Source organism: Phyllopteryx taeniolatus, chromosome 1, assembly GCF_024500385.1.
Source record: "Phyllopteryx taeniolatus isolate TA_2022b chromosome 1, UOR_Ptae_1.2, whole genome shotgun sequence".
NCBI lineage: Eukaryota > Metazoa > Chordata > Actinopteri > Syngnathiformes > Syngnathidae > Phyllopteryx > Phyllopteryx taeniolatus.
In genome coordinates, this window is record NC_084502.1 from 1823959 (window position 1) to 1833013 (window position 9055).

The 9055-nt window shown below is 41.6% G+C and overlaps 1 protein-coding gene across 3 annotated transcripts in view; it reads right to left on the bottom strand.

The window, feature by feature from the left end:
* Positions 1-3937, bottom strand: part of LOC133485622 (neuron navigator 1-like) — a 71219-nt gene extending 67282 nt beyond the window's left edge. For all 3 annotated transcript variants that reach the window (XM_061789844.1, XM_061789746.1, XM_061789658.1), the window contains exons 1-2: positions 3798-3937; positions 1621-1783 (exon numbers count right to left, since the gene is read on the bottom strand). The gene's annotated coding sequence lies outside the window, so the exon portion shown is untranslated. The remainder of the gene's footprint in view (positions 1-1620; positions 1784-3797) is intronic.
* Positions 3938-9055: the final 5118 nt, after the last annotated feature.

Here is a 9055-nt window from a genome sequence, read left to right on the forward strand (position 1 = left end):
TGATCACATTTCGGAAACCATAAAAAGATAGATTATATTATATATATATTATATGAGCCAATCATGTTGAAGCGGGGCGGGTCTTGCCGAGAAAGGCCGTGGGATTTCTAAGAATCTCAGTGAAATGGGACGTTCCCTTTCTGGATGCTTCATCTTTTGTAATTTGTTTCTTCTTTTGCCAAAGTGTTTCTGCTTTTGTTCCTTTCTTTTCTGAAATGCAAACGTGTTTCTGCTTTTTGTTCATGTGTTTTCTGAAATGCAAAGGTGTTGCACAATTTGGTATATTGTTTTGCACTTCCTGGCCACCGTACTATTCTCCGGCTCGAATGCTCCTCATTGTCCCGTTGAGAAATGCACGAAGGTCTCAAGAACTATATTAGAGCTCGAGCCAATGGAACCGGTGCACATGTGCATCTTGCCCAAGCGAAAGCTTACAGCGTAATATCGTATCATTCGCGCATCCTTGCGGGAGGATGGGATGCGGTGAGGTTGGAGAGAAAAAAAAAAAGAAAGCAACAGAAAACTGGTGAAGGATCACAACATCTGGGAGAGAAAGAGATTGCAAAATGATTTGCTTTGCCTCATAAAACCTATTATCAGGAGACTTGTGGGAAAATCTAGCGTAAGCGTTTCAGCATGTAATAAATGACATCAGTGCAGGGGATTTATACAGCGGTACTTAGAGCGGAATCTTTGGTTTGAAGTCATCACAAATGTTTATCAAACGCTGCATTTAAAACCATACCAGCAATGCGAAATTTGGAATTTTATATCTATATGTACTCATAAGTGCTTTTGAGTTTCTCGGGTACGCAAAGTGACAGTGACTGCAGGCCGTGAACAAATGACATCTGAAACAACTCGTCGTTGTGACAAAATAATTTTAGAAAAATGCAAAGAAGCAGATGTTTAGTGAGAACTGGACCGTGTGGTTTCATTTGGGATTTGTAGAAGGGGGAAAGTTGTTTCCTTCTTTTGAACTGAACCGGAGATCAAATTCCAACCAACTTGTCAGAGAGTCCACGTGATACTTTCAAACTGCAGGGTTTGACCGGAAAAATACGACATTTATATCCAATAAAATGGGGATAATATGTTGATTATGTTATCGGCTGGTAAAATGATGCATGTGGAATAGGGTATGTTATATTTTAAGGGTGTGGCGTGGGGAGAGGTGATAGGTGACGGAATGAGGCATAGTAGTGGCTCAATATGAGTAAATCTGCCAGTGCAATACTGACATCTGCTGGAAATGATGCGTAACAACAATAGCCGGTGTTGTAGAGGGGCCAGTATTCCTGTTGCAATTTGTAAGCAAAGCACATTGCAGGCGTCGGACAAGATCAACTAGGCCCTAATCGCTTATAATATCGATTTTACTGCACTATGTCCGTTCACAGAAGCATGCATCTCCGTCAAAGACACGTGCACGCAACCTTGTGATGAAAAGCTGACTCATCGCACGGTCAACGCGTGAGCTAGCAACGCATGCCTCAGTCTGTGAACTGAACAGCGTTGCCGGAAGTGACAACAGAAGAATAAAGACGTGAGGCGTCTCAGAAATGCTTAGGATTAAAAAAGTACATGTTCCGAATCCTCCGACCCAAATGGATGTCCTACCTGCCAACAGGGCACGAGAGTACGTCTCGGGCCCAGGGGAGGGAGGTCACGCTTCTCCGGCGTCCCGGGAACAATGGGCTGTTTTTTCCTGGATCACCGTTGCATCCGAGCAGCTGCCCTCTCATTGGTTTGCAGAACCGAAGCGTTCGCCAAGACAGGAAAGCTGTGACAAACAGTAACAACACCCTGAGCCAATCGCAGAGAAGCCCGCACTCAAGTGACTCATTTTCAAAGTCACTTTCCTGGACAAAGTCAGGGAAATGCCATTTAACCCACCAAAGCATCTCAATTGAAAATGACACAATGAGCTTCGATGACACACATTCGGTCATCCTCAGAATGGTTTGCGCACTTTTTTATGAGAACTCGAGCACGCGCGCGCAATCCCGAGGTGCTCCTCGAGGTTTGTGACGCGCCGTGGTCCAGTCGATTGGCAAAGCAATCAATTCGGTTTGTATAAGTCACAGTCGCCCAAAGGGAGTCGGCTGTATTTCCAGCAGCTGCGAGCCCACACACTAAACGTCATGGCGCACTGCTGCCGCCGCAGTACGCCTGCAGCCCCTTCCCTCCTCTTTTCACCATCTCTCGGTCGGTAATGGACCTGTTGGCTGCGCTCCCTCTCCTGTCTGGGATGAAATATAAGCCCGGCAACATTCAAACGACAAACTGTAAAACTGTCATCGCATTTAATCCATTAGGGCTGTGATATTCTCTCAGTGTGGCACGAGTGCCACTAATGGTGTGTGGACTCCCTCTAGTCGCATTCGAAAGAATCACTCGATTGAATACAAATCACATTTACAAACATGAAATACAATGGAACATATTAGAATGAAGCTCGTAGCTATGAATACATCATTTTAAACCTTTTTTTAATTATATATATTTTTTTAAATCATGTGCAGTACGCTTTTAGTTTTCGTGTGCAGTTCATTTTTTTAGTTTCGGTCAAACTTTAAATTGACCTTAGGTGCGAATGTGAGTGCGAATGGTTGTTTGTTTCTTTGTGCCCTGCGATTGGCTGTGGACCGGTTCGGGGTGGACCCCGCCTCTCGCCCGAGGATTGGGATCGGCTCCAGCGCGCCCGCGACCCAAGTGAGGAGAAGCGGTTTGGCAAAATGGATGGAATGGATACAGTATATGTTTTTTTTAAGTACAGTTCAGTTGTATTTAACCTTTAAGTACACATTTGCATTGAATCTTTTTTTTTTTTTTGGTAAAAAATACTTTAGTTCATTTTTTAATTTCACTTTTATGTTGCAATACATTTTTAATTGAATCATTGTTTACGATTGTTTTTTAAATTTTTTTATTAAGATCAGTGTTATTGGTCCGACTGCGCAAAATGTTACAGCGGCTCACCATAAAAAAAATATACTTTTTAAAAATAAAGTTGATACGTTTATACTTCCTCCGACTCTCTTTCGCGCATGTGAAAGTGTGTCTGCTCTGACCTTGTTTGTTCCTTTAATCTACCTTGTTGTTATTGTTTTTTTTAATTTACTTATTTTTATTATATTATTTCATGTTTCTTACACATTTGAAATAAAGATAACCAAATCTCTCGGTTTTTGAGGAACACTCAATATTTGTTGAGGTGGTACTTGGTACATAAAAATAATAATAATAATAGTAATAATAATAATTGAGAACACGAATGTACAAATGATGTTGAATCCAGGTCAAATCTATATTAGCACTCGCATGAAAAATTGCAATTGAAATGTTAACACACTTCTGTACCAATATCTAAAAATAGATCAACTTGAGAAGGGAGCAGAATGTAAAACTTCCTTTGCAGATGCAGTTATGACTTTCCATGTGTCAAATGTTGCAGCCTTAGCGGAGGTTATCAAATTAATGACTGACGAGGTTGCCTCATTAGGAGCATTATCTTGACTTTTCTGAAGCAATGCATTGTTAACAAGCTGACACAGCATCAATGATTAAAATGGTGGCTATTTACATGAACTGATCTAATCTGGTTACATTTCAGGTATTAGCTGGCTGTCGCTTAACTGGATCTATACAGCCTGAGGATGGTCATGCGCCTTGTCTGCCAGTAAATCAACAAACACGTGACCTCACTGTAAACACAAGTACCCGTCTTGCTCGTGCAAATACAGTAGACATGGCGGAATCAACCCATTTTGCTAAGATTCAAATACTGTACTCACAATAATGCGGCGTTCCCCCCCAGTTTGTTTTGCTCAGCTTGTTCACTCACATGATGTGCTGCTTTGTTTCGCTGTCTCACATAACGGGAAGTGGCTTATGACTGAGGGATTATGGGTAGAAGAGTGCAAAATGTGTCAAGTGTGTGTGTGTGTGTACCCGTGTGTGCACAAGGGATCATATCAACACCACCCCCCCCCCCCAATCAGAGGCAGAGCCTGACAGACGCCGTTGTGGTGACAACGGCACACTTGTGTTACTGTAACCCCGAGGGACATCTGGAAGGTTGCGTGCGTGTGTGTGTGTGTGTTACAGAGTCACACTTTGATGCTGCGAGCAAATAGGGGGAGACACACCACACATTAGTTGCGTTACAACATAATTATTATGTAAAAAGAAACATAGGAAAAAAAAAACATCAACCTTTGACTTAATCAAGAAATAATCATGTGCTGTAATTGGGTGGTTGGCGGTCTAACACATTTGTGAAGCACTGTTTATACCCCCCCCTCTCAAAAACATTGCAACAGTGAGGCTATCCATTCATTTTCTATATAGCGCTTGTCCTCATTTACGGTCTTCAAGCCGCTTAACAGGAATGTTGATGGAGGAAGCTTGAGTACCCATGGAAAACATATGCATGCACGGGTAGAAGACGTCAACCCGAGAAAGGATGCACTCGTGATCCCAAACATACGAGTTCACCTGTGAAACGCAGAGGAGACAATGGGACAAGGCTCACTAATCGGCACTCAATTGACAGCAGCGAAATCGACTCAAAGTCCACCGAAACATCTTCTCTGCCGCTTTAAGGAAATGCGTTCGATCTACAGAAAAAACAAAAGAAAAAAAAACAAACACAAAGTCTCAATGTTTCAATACTTTGGAAGGAAAGTGTATACAGTATATCAATTAGGAGGGTGTCCCTAATATTTAGCCATTGAGGCCTCTGCGGTGTACGATGTGATGAAAAATGTGATGTCGCAATCAAGCCGCTTTTCAATTAGATATGGTCACAAGGACAAGCGGCTCGTGAAAGGCTTAAAAAGCGCCGTTGCCCGTGGGAACGCGTATAGCACAGTTAAAGCTGCCTTTGGGATACCTGCACGGACAAGTCCGAGCAGCTTCCACCTGCAAGGACGGTGGAAATGTTAATACATCACGGAAAGTATGCTCACGCAAGCTCGAAGATAATTGCAAATATCTGTCAGAGGCAGTGCTGTTTTGCACTAATAATGAACCTGTTATTAATACGTATGTGACAGCTTGTTATTTTTGACAGATTGCTACGCTATTTTGGCATGTTTTCATGTTTAATAATGCGATCGTGTCTCTACTATTTTTTTTTACAAACAAAACAAAACCAAAAAACGACAGATTAGACAACAAGGACACTTTTTAAAATACCTGACTAGTGTATGATATACTATGTCATTGTAGATTGTGAATGAACGTATAATGTGCAATCCAAATCCATCGGAAACATTGAATATCAAATGGTTTCGTAAACTGTAGCTCGCACATTTTTACCATGCACCTTTCCTCAATTTGGAAATGTATGCATATGACGATGGCTATCAAAATTCTCTGTGAAGAACTTGTTTGTCAGCAGAACAATGCAACTTTCAAGCAAATTCATTTCCATTATTTGACTGAACACTTGCAAGTTGTAAGGCCAATTCAACGAGATGTGTTTTGAAAAGTTTATCCCCGAAAAAAAAAAACATTTAAAAAAAAACAAAACAAAGCAAAGCAAATTTATTTATATAGCGCCTTTCATACACAATGTTTGCTTTGGACTCTGTGCTGTCTGTCGCTCTCAGAGCCCGACTGGGTTTATATTCCTTTAGCATTTATTTCATTTATTCGGGCCCTAAACCTAAACCTGCAGTACTCTGAATGAGCTGCAGCTGTTTAATCCTCTTTTTGGGGAGTCCAGTCAGAAGACCATTACAATAGTCAAGTCTACTTGAGATAAAAGCATCGATGAGCTTCTCCTGGTCTGCGTGACACATGCAAGCCTTCACTCTGGATATGTTCTTCAGATGATATAAGGCAGTTTTAGTATTTGGTTTGATATGACTGTTGAAAGTCAGGTCGGAATCTATCAGAACACCAAGGTTTCGGACTTGGTCTTTGGTTTTTAAAGGGAGTGACTCCAGGTATTTACTAAGAGCAATCCTCTTTTCTTTATTGCCAAAAACAATTATCTCAGTTCTGTTGTGGTTTAACTGAAGAAAAATGTGGCTCATCCAGTTATTTATCTCTTTTAGACAGTGACACAACACCTCCATTGAACTGTGGTCATCTCGAGGTGGAAAAAGCTGCAACCGGAACTTGTAACTAAGATGTTATCGTCGAGAGTTGACTGCAACTCCGACAGGATGCGGCAGATTGTTTTGTGTCGGTGATGTCATGCAGTGTCTGCAGCTATGCAACGAGCTGAAGAAACCACTACAACAAATGGTATGCATTTTTAGTATCAATCCATGACAATCCTTCCATAATACATCTGCTGTACATTCCGTGAGCCAATTTAACACCGACTGTTAACATAATTTTAAAAAGTGGCTTCTTTTTTTTTTTTTGCCAGTGGATAATTGTTTTTTTCCCCTTTTTTCATTCTATTTTTACTTAGATTGGAGAACACAATCAGATCCATGACAAGCCAGTTGGCTATTTGTACAAAAACGTCTGCAAAATAACAATGATTCAAAGATAAAGAGTCACAAGAACAGGATTTGGTCTCCTTTTACAAGAGAGACAACATTCAGTGGACCTCTCCGCTTGAAAGCACTGGATGTAAAATATACAATAGTGACATACATTTAAAACGTTGCTATCATAGTTAATGTCTTGTTACTTGATTGGAGTTTATTTTACTCAGTGTTTTGTTGCCATCCTTGAGAAAAGGTTTCCGACGTTTACGATGGCTTTGAACTAAAATTGAAATCTTTTGCCATTTTGGAGGCAGAAATTCGTCAAAGTTTTACCCAGGCAAGGGACAATTTGTTGCCTTTGTGGATGGACGAGCTTTTTCTTTTAATAGAACTTAATTACCGAATCTGCGTTCAACTTAGAAAGCGAATGCACAAAACTTTCTTCTCACCACTTTTGCAGGAGGTGCAGCCATCAGCAAAATCTTTGAAGGTCAGCCTGATCACCTCTTCAGACGGCCTGCTGGTTAACGACGTGTTCGCCGTAGCAGGCCGCATGATTGGCCGTTCCTTTCTGCATCGCGGGCCGGGTTTTTCAGGACTTAGCCTCGCCCGGCTATTATTCACGCGCTCTTTGGGGGTTCTTTGGAGACAACTCCAATAACAGTACAGGATTGCCCATATCTCGACATTCGTGACATCGTGGCAATTGTGAGCTTCACTGTGACATAACCTATTGGCCTTCCTTTTCTTTTTCTATTTATTTTATTTTTTTACCTTATAGCTAGTGCTTTCTTTGTAACAACAGCAATTGTAATCAATTAAATTATGATGCATATGCACACAGCAGGCGGCACGGTGGCCGACTGGTTAGAGCATCAGCCTTACAGTTCTGAGGAGCGGGGTTCAATCCCCGGCCCCGCCTGTGTGAAGTTTGCATGTTCTCCCCGTGCCTGCGTGGGTTTTCTCCGGGCATTCCGGTTTCCTTCCACATCCCCAAAACATGCACGTTAATTGAAAACTCTAAATTGCCCCTAGATGTGAATGTGAGTGCAAATGGTTGTTTGTTTGTATGTGCCCTGCGATTGGCTGGCAACCAGTTCAGGGTGTACCCCGCCACCTGCCCAATGATAGCTGGGATAGGCTCCAGCACGCCCGCGACCCTGGTGAGGAGAAGCGGCTCAGAAAATGGATGGATGGATGCACACAGCATAAATAAGATAAGATTTTGGCTATGTTCCCTTCTAGATCAGTGGAAATGCTGAAATAAACAACCTCGACACCATCGATCAGCTTTGCGTGCTGTGGAATCTCCCCACACCGAGTGCTGCCAACAGGAAGTGGCTGTCTGAAAAGCTTCTTTTGCATGTGGTAATATAAATGTGTCACTTTTTGTCTCTCAGTTCCTTCTGTGGTGATGATAAACATCCTGAAAATGACAACACTACATATCATTAGGTAGACTTGTACCGCTATAATTGTGTTTATGAAATGCGTGGTATAAAGTCATTATTATCATGGCTATCATATTTTGTAACGAGTGTGAGAATGTTCGTTTTTTTACCCTTTTGTGGAGTATCAAAACTGTTGACATCCACTGGCACAGAGCAAAGTTCACTTTAAATGTCTGTTCATGCTAAAAGTGTGTCGATTGCGTCCACGCAGTCAGTCTGTGTTTAGTCATTGTATAATATTTACTGACACAAATTATCAATCTATTCCTTCTTGTTTGTCGTTTGCTCCCTCATTTTCAGGATGCATTTGATACATGTAATTCCAGACCTTCAGGGTGATTATGGGAATAAGATAACAAAACAACAACAACAACAACTCAAGCAGTCAGTGCAACCATTGAATGTCAAATAATGGTCTCCAAGATCAAAGGCCAAAAATCCCACCAAAGGTCTGAGACAATTCCTATTCCAAAGAAGAAGAGTAGTAATATAGTAGTAGTAGTAGTAGTAGAAGAAATAGAAGCAAGGCGACAATCTGGCCTTTGCTGACATTGAGCGGAAGAAAAGAAAAATGCTCAAACTCGGCTCAATTATTGCCGTGTGGACAACGTGGCTTGAGTTGAAATCTAGATTTGTTGCCACAAATGACCACACGATGGTAGCAAAGTCTCCCTCAACCACGGATTACCCCAACAAAGCCGTCTGACAAAATGTTCTCATTCAAGCATGCACGACTGACCTTTTACAGCTGAGGGCTAAAGGTCAGCAGCGGGAGTTGGAATTAATCTTTGTCATTTACGTGGGGTACATTTGCCAGTCTTGTGGTGTGTCTGTTCAGAGTCATTATGTGTGAAAGGTCATCGTAGTAAAAGAGCAAATAGACGTTACTGCCGCATTTGATAAGACATAGTTGAACACACAGTTTAACAGGGTTGGCGGTCACTGTGCAAAACCATTCCAATAAACGCACCCGCTTGTTAAAAAGCAAACCTCAAAAGGGGAAGAAACTTTTTTTTTTTTTTCAGTCATTAGTTTTGTTTTCTGTCTGCACTTTATGTCTTAATGGCATCGAAGCAATTTGAGCATAATAGTTTGTATTTCTCTCTGGGCAAAACAAAAAAACAAAGCTCCGCAGGTTCCTTCCTCGTT